Source organism: Eurypyga helias, unplaced genomic scaffold, assembly GCF_000690775.1.
Source record: "Eurypyga helias isolate BGI_N326 unplaced genomic scaffold, ASM69077v1 scaffold13055, whole genome shotgun sequence".
Lineage (NCBI taxonomy): Eukaryota > Metazoa > Chordata > Aves > Eurypygiformes > Eurypygidae > Eurypyga > Eurypyga helias.
The window spans coordinates 28,722-45,371 of NW_010252130.1; positions in this window are offsets into that span (position 1 = coordinate 28,722).

Consider the following 16,650-nt stretch of genomic DNA (forward strand, 5'->3'; position numbering starts at 1 on the left):
TAGGCCTTACGGATGCGTTACTGGCAAAGACAGGCTCAAGAAAAAACAAGTAATGTAAATCCCAGCAATATGTGCAAGTCACTGGAACACTCAGAAAACAAACATCTTTTTCAACGGTGGCAGCTTCTAAGACTAAAGTGGTCTATATTACTTACAGCAATTATCAGGAATCTTTTAAAAAATGCATATGATAATAAGGTATCTTTTAGCAATATTTAAGCCAAAGCCATAGTAAGTGACAAACACTGAGTTGCATAATCTGACAGACATGTTTTTTGAGAAAAATAATACTCCTACAAATAACTTGAAACCCATTTAGAGTAGTAAATGAAATTAAACTGATGCCAAGATAGAAATGAAATTAAACAATTACATATTTTGCTTCAGATGCTGAATTCTTAGAACAACATTCAGAGTATTTTATATACAGCAATATCACCAGTTCTGTTACTGGTTCCTCTGTGTGCTGTACAAGAATGCAGCCTGAGGATTTTTTCTTTTTCAGACCTCAAATTTAAAAAAAAAGAAACCAAACCCTCAGAAAAAAGACTGGCTCATTTATGTAGAGGAGAAAGTTAGGAAATATTATATGAACATAAGATTAAAATTTTTTAAACTGTTACATTTGTTAACATACATTCCAGGGCATTCACAAACATCTTAATAATGGCCATTTAAAATTAATTTTGATTTTATTTTGAGTATTTAAAGCTAAAAGTTTGAAAAGTCTCACGCTGAAGTTGGGTTCCTAATACCTTTATATGCAGCATCTGTTGGATAGGTGCTATATCTTACCTTAAAATATATTAACTTCTGTGAGGTTAACTAACACTTAATGCTGTTCGTTTAAAGCTAATGTTTATGGGTTAGCTTAAATCAGAATTTCCCAACAAGATCATGCTCTTATTAAATAAGAGTCAGTATTTAATTATGCAAGCGCATAGAGAATCTCCAGTTCTTTGGAGTCTCTCATATTTGGTTTCTACACTGACGTGTTTTGTGGTGTGCCTTACTCATTTCTGGGTAGGTAACATCCCACAAGGTTCACCCATTTGGGTTTTTTTTTTGTTCTTGTTAACTGTAAACATATGTCTAAAACGGATGTTCTCTGCTGCAGTCATAGTTCTGGAGCGCACAGGCAGCAGTCACCTTTTCCAGCTCAGTAACCATACACCGTAACACATACCTCCTTCCACGCTGCTGTGTGCAGTGATTCCAGCCCCTTTGGTTTTCCTTAGGGTTTAAACTAATGCATTCCAGAGTGCATTGCCTTTCTTAATATTACTCATTTTTTGAGAATTATCCCTCATTTTTAACAAAGCTTGGTCTCAAAAGAATGAATTACAGCTAAAGATTACCAGCAAAAAGTTATTTCAATTTTAGTTCTCTTTGAAGCAGACAATACATTTGTGGTTGGAATAAAAGCTTAAGGGAAGAGAAGTTACATTTCCATCAGTTCTTGCTGAGCTCCCTCATCAACAGATCTGTTCTTTCACAGTCACTGTTCTTCCCACCATGAGTTACAGTCTCATCCTTAGGCTGAACAGTATTTCTGACAGTACTTCTATTTTTGGTTTAGTGTTCACAGCTGGAGGAAACACTCTTAATTCTTGAATTGCAGGCTGTGAGATGAACTTTACAGTCTCCCCTGATTTGCACAGTGCCCTAAAAACAACAGAGCAAAGAGTTGGGAGAAAATTAAAGACACAGTAAAGATAGGCTGTTTTCAAAAGCTGGCGATGAGAGTTGCAATTCTGCCCACTGAAAAATTTTGCTTGAAATGCTTCTTTGGCCAATACGTACATTTTTTGGTTTTGGTTTCCTTAATTTTCACAGAATTTCAGTTCTTTGTCTTCCAAATACGTATTACAGCTTATTACTGTGTTGTTTTCAGTTTAGCATAACCTTTGCTTTTTAAAGAGTATATTTACATTTGTTTTCTGCATGTTGCTAAGAGGAACACGAACTCATCACCCATATCCAGTCTCTGTATTCAGCTTACAACCTTAGTTCACTAATATCCACCTAAATTTTACAGAAAAGACTTTATTATGTTGTAAAAACAGCACATATATATATGAAAAAAATCACACAAGTAAACAATACCACTTTTGATGCACTTAAATTTGTTTGAATAGAATACTCAAGGCTCATTTTTTTTCAAGAGAAAGCTATGTAACTTGGTGCAAGGTAGTTATTACTTTGTGTTGGAATTAGGGATGTTTTTTTGACGTTTACTTTGTTGTGGTTATTATGTTCAAGCATTTATTTTTCAAACCTGGAAGTCCTGAGCTTCCACAGTACTGTAAATGAACAAATTATTCTCCAGTTTATTCTCATTGTTGGTTACCTGTAACAGTGATTAGTTGGCTTGACAAGAAGGGCTGTGCTTATGTATGTGCATGCAAAAATAACACTGCAAAATGTAGGGAAGACATAAAGAGGCAGACATCCATAGCTCTCCTGAAAGGCTGGCAGACACTTGGGTGGAAACCAGTAGTGTCAATGAGTCCTTTTTGCACTGTTCAAAGATCAAGACTTGGTCATGTGGTATGAGATTGTTGCGGTTTGTACAAAATCTAGAGACAAATGTCTGTATATGTATGTGTGTATATATATTTATATAGTAACTTAATGTATAATGTTCCTATTCAAATGTAAAACCACTTTTTTCTTTTAAAGTAATGGTCTATGTTGTGATTATGGGGGCTCATGGGGAGAAAAACAAGAGCTACTTGAGGGCAGTGGTTTCTGGGGAGGAAGGAGAACAAGTAGCATAGCTCCAGGAAGACCAGGTGGAAGAAGGTCCTGAAGGTCTGTGAACAGCAAGGGTCCTGCAGGGAGGGCTGGAGGGGGCTGCGCTGAGGGGACTCTGGGGCCCTGGAAAGGGGTTGCAAGCTCCTGAATCTGTGCCAGTAGAGGATAGGGTGAGTTCATTTTAGGAGTTTAAAGGTATGAAAGAAAAGAGAAACCTATCCTGCCCTCAAAACCAAGAGCTGCTTGTTTTTTGGTGAGTACCAGAGGCAGCTAAATTACTTCCCGTAGTCCTAGACACCCATTATTATCTTCTAATATGAAGAAGAAACTTCTCTCGGCACTTCAGCCCAGGAGTGTAGACACTTCTTTACATGTTACCAAGGAAAATACACCTTTTCTTCCCAACTGACTTAACTTGCTCGCCTCATCCCTCTGACTGCAGCTCTGTGTACCTCAAGCATGCTCAGTATCCACCCAAGTCTCTCTTCTTTCACACTTCTTAGGGCTTCCACCCAAGTCTCGTGTTCTCAAGCCCTCCGATTCTCAGTGTTTCACTTGTAGACTGTTGCAGCAGCTGGTGAGTTCACTGCACAAGTAAACACTGGTGAGATTTGCTCCTGTCAGTTTTTATTCCTGTCTCCTCAGGATCCTACGTCCCTATGTTCCTTTGAATTTCATTAAGTTTTTTCCTTGTTTGCGCTGGGGCTTTACCATTTTTACCTGGATGAATATCAGGCAGCCACATTTCATAGGACATGTGTTACATTCACAGCAACTGGGACAGACTTGAGGAAACAAGGAGAAAATAATAGTTTCTGCCAGCTGTTAGGGCTTTATATTGAGAAACTGGCCTCTTTTCTTTCATACCACTTGAGTTCCTGATTCTGGCTGTGGATAGTAGCTGGCTGTTGACTAGTCTGTTGGCAAACTTACCATTTGCTCCCTTAAGCCCATTCAAACAAATACATTCTCAGGTTACGCAGGAAGAATCTGTTCCATTAGGGATAGAAAATGCAATACAGCTGAAGATGGTGCTGTGAAAAATCAGTGCTCTTTGTGGCTCTCTGAGAAAATTGTCCTTGATCTGCCTTTCCCTTCTGAACAAAGCTTTCATAGGAATAAACTTCAGAGCCTGTCCCATAAGTAATAATTATCTTCTCCCAGCAACAGTGCACCTCATTGATGAACAAAAAAAGTGGTGTGTAAAACAGGCTGTGCTGATTTTTATTTTTTTTAGGTCAGAAGCTATCCAGCAGGTCTGTCAACATACATCAACTAAGGTATGATTTGGGGGGAGAAAGAGGGGAAGGCAAAAATCTCATCACATGGCAGGGAGTCTGTGTTGGGTTTTTTGTTTAAGTTTTTTTTTTTTCCCCCAGTGTAAGCTGTTACACTGTAGAGTCTTACTCCATTTCTAGTGCATGTGGAAAATTACATGTTTATTTTCTGAAGTGATTTGATGTGTTTTCTGGAGTGTCATCAAAGGAGTGATCATAAACACTACTGTAGAAAGTATTAGTGGGGTGTTTGCCATCTAGGGCCCCATTCTGTTGTAGTACAGAAGTGATTTAAAAAGCATGGAATGCTTTCTGAAGTCAAATACTGAGTGTCCTTGTCCTAAGGAGCCTTCCCTGGTCAGAAAATTAGGAGCTTTGGATGCTGTGAGTCATTCTTATGAGTAACCAGTTAGCCTGCGCTAGGTAGAAGGAACCTTATGAAAGGCAAGCATATGGTAGCCTCCTTATGGAAAAGGTTACCTTTGCATGGTTAATAGTTTTAAGTGATACATGCATAAGGGATTGTATGTATCTTGGGGGAAAAAAGGAAAAAAAAGAAAATGGAGACATGAATATAGTTGTTTGCATGTAGTTCTTCGATACCATTTTAGTTAGACTGAACTGTGGTTAAATGATGCGGGTATTTTAGCACACAAATAGTCACATCTTTTAATGTGGATAATTTGAGTTCATGTTTTTACTACAACCATCCTTAGTTCTCTGCAGTGCAGCTCAGTTAGTTATTTGGCATGTTCTGGGCTTCTGTTAATGACAGTCTGCCTGTTTAAACAAGAGCATGCTGTTCTAAGCAAATTAAATTTCTTGCTCTTTCTGATCTTTTTTTTGCATAGAGATTGATAAGGCTCATAGGAGGATGAAAATCTCTTTGTAGTATAGTCATTTTGTAAGAGTTAATTTCTTGGGTCCTCAGTATGAAGGAAATAGGAAGCAAAAACTTAGATTAGAGCTGCCATTTGGTCATTTTTCTCATGTACGTGGCTTGCTACAGCAGGACAGTGTTGGTACAGCACAAGCTACCCCTAAAATACTCTTAAAACTTTAGCTCTATTGTTTGGTTAAATGTTGATCATTCAGTGGCTTCAGGAAAGATCAGGGACTTGCTTCTGCACTTTGTAGAAGTCTTTGTCTCTAGACACTATTCAAAATGTAATTAGGTATGGCAATCAAATGGCAGAAGGAGAGCCAGAAAGAGAGATGTAGAAAGAGAGATGTGTATTTTGGCAGATCAATGGGAGAGGAAGGAGTTCAGTCCCAGTGTCCTCATTCCAGACTAAGGTTCGCTGTGCTAGCCCTGAACGCACCCCTTGAGAAACAGCGGTGGTTTGTGTTCTGAGATAGCTGCTTGCCCACTCAAGAGGTGGTACAAGTTTGCAGGGGACATAGACAGCGTGGAAGCGAGTGTGTAAGATCTTGTGGGAGGACCTGCAGGAACGGAACAGAGGAGGTTGCAGGTTGATGACATGACTTGGATAAAGCCCCCGTTCTTGGGTGGGAGGAAGAGGAGTTTTCAACGGAGAATAAAAAAGAGTGTTCCTTTTCAGAAGTATTAGCATTACTGTGTCTCTCTGATCTGCTTGACAAGATGCTTAGTGTTTGGACAGGTCTCGGTGATTTAACAAGTGTGTACCAAAATGGTAATGAACACTATCCATGCATCGCCGTCGCCGTCGTTGTGTGGCACGCTGAAACTGTAGGCCAGTGGTGCCTCCCGGTCTTTGTATTGTCTTTGTATTTTCTTAACGTAAGTGAAAGCTTGTCTTATAAAGAAGCAGTGATGGGCTTCTGTCTGAAGTCCTTTCACATATATGCTGTTTACAGAGTGAGCTTTAACTTAAGTGGATAACGTCCTAAGTCTGCAGGAATTTCTTGAGGGAATGTTAGTGTGTGCTTCTAACCCTATGATAACCTAAAACAACCAAAGCCTTTTCCAATTTATTTTTGGGTATTTTTTGCTTTTTATCCAGAGCAAGAAGCATTCCAAACTGTCCTTCAAAACCACCATGTTCAGAGCCTGAAAGGTTTGGCACTTCTGTTCTTCTGCAGGTGATCTTCCATCTGTGCTGCAAATCACTGTGTTTGGGGTCTTCTGCAGGAAAAGAACAGCAGTTATAGAACCAAACCCATGGAGGGGAAGGGGTGGAGTGAGAGATGACAGCAGAATCCTTACCACCTCTCTCACATAGGAGGGCACTTGCTTTTCATTTGCATCATCTGATCTGGTCACTTGCCAGTATGTCAGTAACAATATCTGCAAACCACAGTTTGTTTATAAACATCTGTGTCACATCAAGTCAAGATATGACAAGTTTTCTTGGTGCTTGAAATTTGCATTGGTTTAGTGAAACCAACAGTGTTGTAGTCTCAAGAATGGCAGAGCCTTCAGCTCTGAATTTGGTCTTGATCTGAGTTCTAACTGAGCTAGGGACAAATTCTGCAGAACACATGGGCACAGCCTCAGTACTCATTGAGCAGAAGAAAAACCTTCAGTTTCTTGCAGCTCCCAAGAGGAGCTGCATTTGTGTTTCTACCTGAGGCAGATGTGCTCGTGTTTATCTCCTCAAGGATGGCCTGTGGAATTCTGCTTTCCAGCTCAAGGGAAGATTGAGGTCCCCCTGTATGAAAACTTGATGGACAGTGTACACAGTCCAAGTGCGTTGGGAGCACCTAGAACAGTTACCCTCAAACATGCTGTAATTTAAGATGTGTTAGGACTGGGAGATTGCAGAAGGAATAAGAAACTGAAGACTGTCATGATAAAAGTTGGCGTTCTTCCTCTTCACGTAGTATGCTCCTCACTCAATACCTTTTTTTAAAGTTCTTGAGAGAAACACTGGTCAGCAGTGGGAGAAAAACAAATCTCAGTTTCCACCACACCCCTGTCCTCCTCAATTTACAGTTTAACAGTGGTTTTGCTAATTAGCCACAAATTTGGCCTAAAAATTATCTTCTATCCTGGATTTAAGTGTGCACTGTTTAATGCCTAAAGGACTGTGCTACAAATTTAGTTGTGCTTTGTCAGGTCACTGTTCATTAAGATGTAAATTTAACCTTTTCTCACAGATATTTCTCTAACAGCTAAAATTAAATGTGAGAGAGAATTGGAAATTAATTATTTGTTTCTTACAGAAAATTTTCTGAAGTGTGCAGGTGTCTCCTCTTTGGTTTCTACTTTTAGCTGTTCGTTCACTATGTGATGGATGTTTTCTCAGGATCACTTACCTCTGAGAGCACTCCAGATAACTGACAAGAGACCAGAGGAAGTGAAGTTTGTAAAAAGCTACTTGCGAGAGAGAGAAAGCTTTCAAACTTACAGCTCAAGACTGGTTTCTTCTGGCTGATGTGGCTTACTTCAAACGGTAAATGTTTTTTTAATATACAACTTTGTTGATTTTGGTGCTAATAAAAGCTAGAACGGTAATCATGTATATTTGCTTTTATCTTCAGGGCAGTAGTTATCTTCTGAATGCAAACTGGTGTAACAACTCCATGTTCTTGGCTGTTGACAGAGCTGTTATCACATCTGCGGTGTTTTGTATGTGGAGGGAGAAAGTGGGAACCTCCTTGACCTTCTACTGACAGCAGATGATCTGTGGAAAGAGGTCTTTACCAGTTTTAGATCAGAATCTTCACAGTAATTTGGTGGGTGTACAGGTTTCTCATGTCAGGTTCTAGTGCATGTCTGACTTAGAGCATAACACAAAATTACCTCTCCCTGGCATCCCTTTTTTTTTTTTTTTGTCTCCTACCACTGCACTTTTGGGGAATGAGGGGATTGTTTTAACACATTCTCATCTACGACTTTTCTACCTCTTTCCTGTTGCCTTTTTCTCCCATCCAGAGCAGCACAGAAACAAGTTTCTCTTTTTAAAAATCTGCTCTATCATCCTTAGTTTCCCATGTTTGGGGATGAATTTCTCCTCTGCTTTATTGTGCTGGGGGTTGGTTCCTTGCATGACTGAAATGTAAGACACTTAAGACTGAGGAGGGGAAGATTCTGGGGTGAGCTCCACTGCTCCCTTCACTCCAGAATTTCTTGCAGGAAGCACCTGCCACAGGATCTGCTTCTACACCTGCACCTCCACACAGGGCAGCACACCTGCAGAGCCCTGCTGATGACAGCAGTGTCTTGTGCTATGTGTAACAGCAAATTGTCACTACAAATAACTGCCCGTCTCCCCCTTACATCCCTTTGCATCCAGCTCGGTCTGTGGGTCTAGCCCATTATGCACCCCACAAATGACTCTTTGGGCACAACATGAAGGGGAGCATGGGAGTGGGGGAGGAAGTTCTTAATCTCCAGGTTTTAAGTTACACTTCTTCATTGGGTGCAGGTGTCCAGGCGTTGGCAACAGGGAGCTGCAGGGGTGGCCCTGTGCAGGGCACGCCTCGTGCCAGCCAGCTCAACAATGGACCCACTGCAGGACCCGCGGTTGAGCTCATCAGGGAAGCTGGTGGCGCCTCTGTGAGAGCATATTTAAGAAAGGGCAAAATGCTGCATGACAGAGAGAAAGTCCTCTGCACACCGAGGTCAGTGACAGAGGAGAGGGAGGACTTGCTTCAGGAGGACCCCATGCCGGAGCAGGTGGAGATTTCCTGAAGGAACTGCAATCCACACAGAGGAGTCCTGCAGGAGCAGGCTTATGCTGAAGGACTGCAGGCTGCGGAGAGCCTACACAGGAGCAGATTTATCCTGAAGGACTGCAGCCTGTGGAGAGGAGCCATGGTGGAGCAGGGGAAAAGTGTGAGGAGGACAGGGCGATGGAAAGGAGCTGTTGCAGACTGACTGCAACCCCCCATTCCCCTTTCCCCTGAGCTGCTTTGGGTAAGGAGGAAATGTGAAGTTGAGCCTGGGGGAAGGTGCTGTTTTAATTTGTAACTGTTTCTCACTATATTTTAATTGGCAATAAATTAAATTAATTTTCCTCAATCGAATCAAGTACTTGAAATTTATGTCTGAACTCGAGTCGCAGTGGAAAATACTGATTTCTCTTTGATCACTTCAAACCATTATTGCCTTTAATTTTTTAAGTAGGATACAAAATGGATCAAACTTTAATTTTTAAGAAGTTGTTCTATGTGTAGAAAGGAGTGCACCTCGTCTAAATCAGGAGTTGCATTTCTGGATGTATTCTGGTTAGGCCTTTCAAGTTCTGCTGATGCACCTTTTCACTAGAGTAAATCTCAGGTGCAGAGCCACCTCAGGAACAGGTTGGATCTGTTGCATTTCTGCTGGAGAAGAATACCAGCCATGTTTTTACAAGTTTGAGCATGGGAGAGTCATTCTGAGGAAAGTTGCGTCAGTAGATTCTACTTTATCTGCTTTGGTCGTGGTGTTCTTACCAAGTTAAGGATGCAGCATCTTCATGGCATTGTATCTAGCTGTGCTTCAGAAGGGGGCAAAGTCTGGGGTGAGTGGCATCTTTGGTAAGAGTACTGTTAACCTTGGGAAAAGAAATAAGCAGAGTTGGGAGCAAGTTTTATATTCCTCTGCTTTACAGAGATTATTTTCCTGAATGAGTCAGGAACTTATTTACAAGCTAAGTTTTGTATATGGGGTTCTTAAACCACCTACCAAAAATACGTGGCACTGGCTACCAAGGGTATCCACACAGGGTGCTAGGTGATGTGCCATACTTCATGGTTTCTGATAGGGGCCCTGTTTGGAATAAAAAAGTGATGGACAGCTTCCTAGCATTAGCTAAATCAATCTTTAATTTCTTCCCCTTCCTCAATGTTTCGCTATGAAAGGAAGATTCTCTGTTAAAAGGAACATGGTGAATTTTTAGTTGTGTGTATGGAGGACACAAAGCTATTTGGGGTAGGTCAGGAAGGTAGGTTTTTGATAATTAGATGAGCTTCAGAAAGGGTTGCACCGTTGTCGTAATGTCAAGTAGTTTTTTCCCAATGATACCACTCACTTTTGATGATTGTCTTACTGTTTACTTCATGTATAATCTATTCCTTATGCTTTCCTGCCTATGTCAAGGATACAGAAGAAATGCGTATAACAATTCTCTTTTCTCTTGAAGTTCTAGGAAAGGAATTCCCCATTTTGCAGCTCTCAGGGACATCCACCAGCTGCTCTGGAAGAATACATGATTATCCATGTTCCCTAGCTCCCAGAAGAATCTTATGCACTGAAGTACTCCATTTAAAAAGGAAAAAGAGGAAGAAAAAACCAAAACCCACAAACACAAAACCAATCAAACAAACAAAAAAATGGAAGGCAGACTACCCTGGCACCAAATTTATCATCTTCAGGTGTGGTAGCCTAGGGTTTATCAGCTACAGCTGTAAAAAGATCAGTGTTTTCACAGTGAAACGTGTTTTATTCAGCCTGTTCAATCCATGAAAAAAGTGTCTCCGTTCCTTTTATTTCAGACATGTGAACTTCTTTGCAAAATGGTCTGAGAGGTCACTAGTGAGATTAGCTAATAACTGCAAAGTGGAAAAGTTTCACTGTGGACAGGTGATAACAAAAGATACAATAAAGCAGACAGCGTAATTATCCTTTGTAAGGTAAGATCTTTCAGACGTTAACGACAGGCTAATACTTTTGGTGGTATGCTGACATTTATTCTGATTTTGCAAACAGAAATAGTGATTATGAGCTGCTGCAGAAAACTGGGAAATAAAGCACTTCATTCTCTTTGGTTTTCAGTGCATAAATATTTTCAGTTTCCTATCTTTATATTTACCTGACGATGTTTTAATATATTCTATGAAGAAAGCAGGCAACGTTTTTGGTTTTGGATGGTGGGTTCTCATTGCTGAATCACATCTTTAGGTTCTAATCCACATTTATGACATTACCACTTACACAGGGACAAGCTGTGTCAGACAGGATTAGAGAATTAGCACAGAGCGAGGCACCAGAACCATTTATCTGGCTTTTATTAGGTTTTTGTTTGTTTTGAGTAGGAGTAGATAACTGACAATAATAACTATAGGGTCTGTAAGACCCCGCTCTCTCCTTGGAAGGTCTATGCCCTGCTGAAAATTTTTTGTCAGCTACAGGGTCAAGCAAGAGAGACAGGCTGAAGGTGCTGCTGTTCTGGAAAACAATAGCTACAGAGCTGTTGAGTGTTGGCAAGGGACACAACCATCATCTCTGTATCCAGCAGATGAAAGAACAAGGAAGGAAATAGAAGGTAGACTTGAGCCCTGTTTTTTTTCTTCTGGTTGTTCCCATACTAGATCAAAATACTGATGAGGAGAATTAGCGAGCAACGCTGCAAGAGAAAGTAGAGGTGGGAGCTCGGTGATGGCAGCTGGTTGAACTCCTCTAGCTCATCCAGCTGTTTGTGTAGCATTTGGAGTGAGAAGGTATTTTCTCTGTCCTCCTTCAGGCTGTTTGGAAGCCTCACTCACTCACCACCCCACCCCAGTGGGATGGGGGACAGAATTGGAAGAGTAAAAGGGAGAAAACTTGTGGGTTGAGATAAAGACAGTTTAATAGGTAAATCAAAAGCTGCACATGCAGCAAAGCAAAACAAGGAATTCATTCACCGCTTCCCACTGGCAGGCAGGTGTTCAGCCATCTCCAGGAAGGCAGGGCTCCCTCATGCGTAACGGTTACTTGGGAAGACAAACTCCATCACTCTGAATGTCCCCCCCTTCCTACTTCTTCCCCAGCTTGATCTGCTGATCATGATGTCATGTGGTCTGGGATACCCCTTTGGTCAGTTGGGGCAGCTATCCCAGCTGTGTCTCCTCCCAGCTTCTTGTGCCCCCCCCAGCCTCCTCACTGGTGGGGGGGTGTGAGCAGCAAGAAAGGCCTTGACTGTGTAAGCTCTGCTCAGCAGTAATGAAAACATTCCTGTGTTATTGATGCTCTTTCCAGCACAAATTCAATACACAGCCCCATACCAGCTACTGTGAAGAGAACAAACTATCCCAGTCAAACCAGCACAGTTTCTTTTTCCCCTGCCCTGGCAGCAGCGTGGAGAGGCAGGAGGGCACTTGCTCCTCTTCCACTCTCCTGGCTCGGCACCATTCTGTTCTTTTCCTAAGAACATACATAACAGATTTGCCTTGTATGTGGGTCATTAGGACTCTCTGAGCACAACACAAGTGCATGAAGGTTAAACATCTCAAACTATATGAAAGGAGAAGCAGAGGTTCCAGTAGTTTCAGGGCTACTTACTCTGCAGCCTGCAGTGTGGAATGAAGTCTGGCCCTCCTGGCAAGATTGAACTTCTTCGGGTTTAGTAGAGACAGACTCTTCTTGCTCTAACAGCATCTTCAAAACTGAAACTTTGTAGTGAGTTTAAGTGCTTGCTCTTTCTGGAGTACTGGTAGCCTGAAGGAATGGCCTTTCGCTGATGGACATGTGATGTGTGTCGAGGACAAGGTGTTGGTGTCAAAAGACAAGCAGCAGTCACTAGTGCAGAAGAGTCATTGGGAAGTGTCACAAAGAACTGAAATCTGCAATGCCGGCCTGGACTACGGTTATGACGTTCTCCCAAACAGGGGAGAAGGAACTCTCTTAACTACTGAGCACTAGTGTAAAGGTTGGTGTTGCTTCTGTGTGTTATTTTGGCTTGCAGTTTTGGCCAGCAACTATGCGTAGTTTCAGATCCATTTGACCTCGCCTCTCTTTTTGTCAGGAGCTTTGCCTTATTCTGTCTGACACTGCTCCCTCTGTGCTTTGAGAGAATTGCTCTGCCATAGGGGGGCTGACTGGGCCCCTGGCACAGCACAAATACTGTAGTCAGTAGAGCAAAGACATATGGGCTTAGCACATGCTTGTGCTTATCACCTCCCGGCTCTAAAACCACCCCCAAAGCCACCAAAAATCTTGTTGGCTACATCTTTTTTGCTTTTCCTCAGTCTGAGAAAGGAGATTTGGCAACATACTCTAGTTGTAAGATCTAAACCCCAGCAGGGGCACTCCTTTCCCACTCACGTAATTTACTTGAGGGACACCATTTAGGTTCTCGTGGGAAAGAGGAGCCCTTGCACAACCAAAAAACCACCCTGTTTTGTTCCCAAATGCTATAAAATGGAAGTAATGAGTAGAGAAAGTCTCTAAAACACAACCTGAATATTGTGGCACAAGCTACTCTTAAAGGATTATTTCACACACCCCTGTTATCTAAGTTCATTCTTTTCTGTTCTCCTTTTATCTCCTTGGTGACAATGCTCTTTTCTGCTATGAGCACAGTGGTCTCCCTCCTTCGAAATCTTTATGGCCAGAATCATCATCTCTTCAGCTTACGCTGTTTCCCTGTGAAAGCTGATGACCAGGGTGGACTTCTGCAATTTGTACCCATTTCATGGATAAGGATTTAAAATAAGATCCTGCCTTTTTCTGTCCTGCCTCACAATTCTTAAGGTGCCAGTGCTGTGTGCACACAACTGACTTCAAGGAGGTTGGTTGTTTTTTTGGTCAAAAATGAGGAAAGTGGCAGAATTTCCTCACCTTACTGATACTTCTTTACATTTGCTCTGTCCCTTTAGGATGGCAAAGGTACCTACTGCATTAATCCTTTTTGACACTAGAGGGAGCTCGCAGCTTGAGTAGTCACAATGAAACTCCTCTTGGACAATTCTTGAGGAAACACAGATGGGAAGTGAAGTGGCATTGGCGACTATAATGCATCTTTTTCCATCACTGGCAAAACTAGGCAGCCTGAATTCATCAGCTTAGGAGATTACACATGGCTTTCAAAGACACTCAGATAATGAAATGCTGTAGCTGCAATTTCTTGTATATGTGAGCACCTCTCTGTCATGGATTTATCTTCACAACGTCCTCTGAGGAAATAAGCCCTCTTATATCCCTATTAATACAGGGCAGACTGTAGCACAGGGACCACTCATGGTAGTGCAGCTTTGAGACTACACCTGCCATTGCGACTTCAGTCTTGTACGTAGGCAGGAAAGCACCACACAGGTGTTTTTGAGACGTCCAGATGTGCTGCATTTCTGTGCTCAGCCAGTTCCATGAAGCATAAATGCAGCCCTGTGACAATACCTTCTCACCCACCTATGCAAGGCTTCAGCTGCAAGAGGCTGCTGGGTGAACAAAGCTAAGAGACATGCGCAGGGGTTGGATGACCAGAGAAGACAGTGCATGCATGTGCAAACAGACGTATGCAAACACACTGTGTGTGTACATATATGCACAAAGAAGCATTCCAAGGACAGTTTTCCAGAGTACCCAGGAGACTTGAAAGCTCAAGATAATATACTGAAACATGTTGGTTGACTCTTTTGCCACCTCTGTGTTTCTGCACTAAGGATCTGTCATTGTAACAGGGCAGTTGAGGACAGATTAGCCACCAGAAGCTGGGGTCTTGAAGCTGAAATTCAGCCACACTTGAGATGGACTAGCTTAAATATCTTAGTTAACTCTGCCTAATCAGAGCTAACTGAATTTACATTACAGCCATGTAATCATTCAGAGTTCTTGACGCGGGCTTCTCATCCTTCTGAGCACTACCTATATCCTGAGTAATTATATTTCAACAAATCTTGTTCCTTTAGAAATAGCTCAGCTGTCGCTGATGCTCAGTGAGGTTACTGAAAGTGCCAGGGCAACAGTAAGTGGACAATCATATTCCTTCAGTGCCTGAGGCAAGGCAAAATTAATTGCTCTGCTGAGTTCTGGCACCCAGGGCTCCGTGTTTGTGCAGGGGCAGATCTGCCCGGGGGAGGGCAGTGATGCACAGGCGCACCTCTGGCAAGGGGTGCTGGCGGCTGGCACCAACACGGACTTTGGATAGCCATCTCCTGTGCGTACAGCTGGACTGCTTTTCTTCTAAGAGCTTATTCTAAATGTGAAGTGTTTCCTGCAAGATAAGCAAGTGCAGTGCTACTGGATGGGAGTGTGAGGCTTCTTAGACCCTTTCCAATTCAGGGGTGAGAATTGTTCAGTGTCATGCTTTTTGTCTTTATTTCTACGTCAGCAAGAAGGCAGCAATGTCCTTCTGAGGGGCTTCTGGGTGCTGTCAGGCCAGCCTCAGCGTAATGGGGAGCCTTTAGCTTGCTCTTCACCGTAATAGCCATGGTGGGGAAAGTACAGCGTGTCAGGTAGGAAGGACCATACAGAAAGGTGGATATTAGATATGGCCCAGAATAATCACTTAAATGATCACTTAAGTCACAGTAGGGGGATTTCAGTGGAATGTGACAGCCAGAATCATGCTCTCCTGCTGGAATAGATGCTCTTCAGGAAGGCGTACAAGGAGGATCTTGCAAAGTGCTGAAGATGGGAAGGCATTACATCACATTGACTTAATAGGTACCTGGGCTTTTCACAACATTAGGTGCTGATGATTACTATGATCAATAGCTTGGTCTGGTTTGTGACATAGAAGACACTAGGACATACCTGGGTGCAGAGAACTAAAGTTTTTCTCCTCAGCATCTTGTAACACAATTGCATAAAGCTAGATTGCATGGGCTTTACTCTTGGAGGATGCAGCAAGTACCAAAAGATGTTTTTACTTGCTCTCTTATAGTTGACACTGTAGAGAATCCTCTGGCCAAGGCAGTCCTGTTCCTTTGTCACCCAAGCGTTTCATCTCCATGAACACCGATGGCATCATTTTTATTTAGCTAGATTCCCTGTCAATTGTCAGCTTTTTTTTCTTCTTTTTATATGTGCCCTAACAATAGAATTTGAAAAGAAGAAGGCTGAGACTATTATAGCACACACTATTCAGGTTCTACAGAACAGTTGATCGTGTTCTTGGATGTACTCTGAACATGAGTACAATGATGGATTCGTGGAGTAAATAGGATTTTAGTTCTCAGGACAGTGTTTGTATAGGAGTTGGGAGCTATGGGGAAGGTATACTTGCGGGCTATGTTCATGCCCTTGCTCCTCGTACTGTAGAGAATGGGAGCCTTGAGGCTGCTACAACTTGTATCTAACTGCAGCTGTACCTGAATGGCCACAACCTCAGCCAGAGATCTCAGGAATGCAGCAGCAATGCAATCTTGCTCCTTTTCCCCCTGTGCTAATTAAATCAGCATTAAGCTGAACAGTCTCTGTAGAGGGGTGCAGAGGCAGACACTGAAGGTCTGACTGTACCTTCTGTTCTGAGGAGAAAACAAGAGCACGTTCCTAGCAGCAATAACTAGCAGTAGGCAGTTGTTAAGAGATATTTTTTAAGGCAGAGTCAGCGTATTACATTTGTGAAAGCTCTGGCATCTCAAGACTTCTAGGTGGGATCAGTTTCAGGTGTCTCTGTGCAAACCTTTCCAGGGCATTTGCGGCTGGAAGTCATTGCTATATGACATCTGTTCACAGGTCTCACTCCACCTGCTGTATTGTCTTCTTACAGCATTTGCTGCCCTTGCTCCCCAGCAAGGAGCTCACATGGGCTGTACCTATACTGCATGCAAGCAGTGCCTTCTGAGAGATCCCTGAATTGGCTGGAGGCTCCACACTGTTGCGCTGTTATGCAGAGGGACTGGCCTGGGCTGTGAGTGCAGGATGGCTGTTAGCACAGTGGCAGAGGTAAGTTAAATGCTGTGCAGTTCTGAAGTGTCAGTATTATGCTCAGTTCAAAAGCTGGCAGGAGAAGCACTTGGCTAGGGGATCTCTGTAGTGAACTGCCTCTCATGGTATAGATATTCCTCT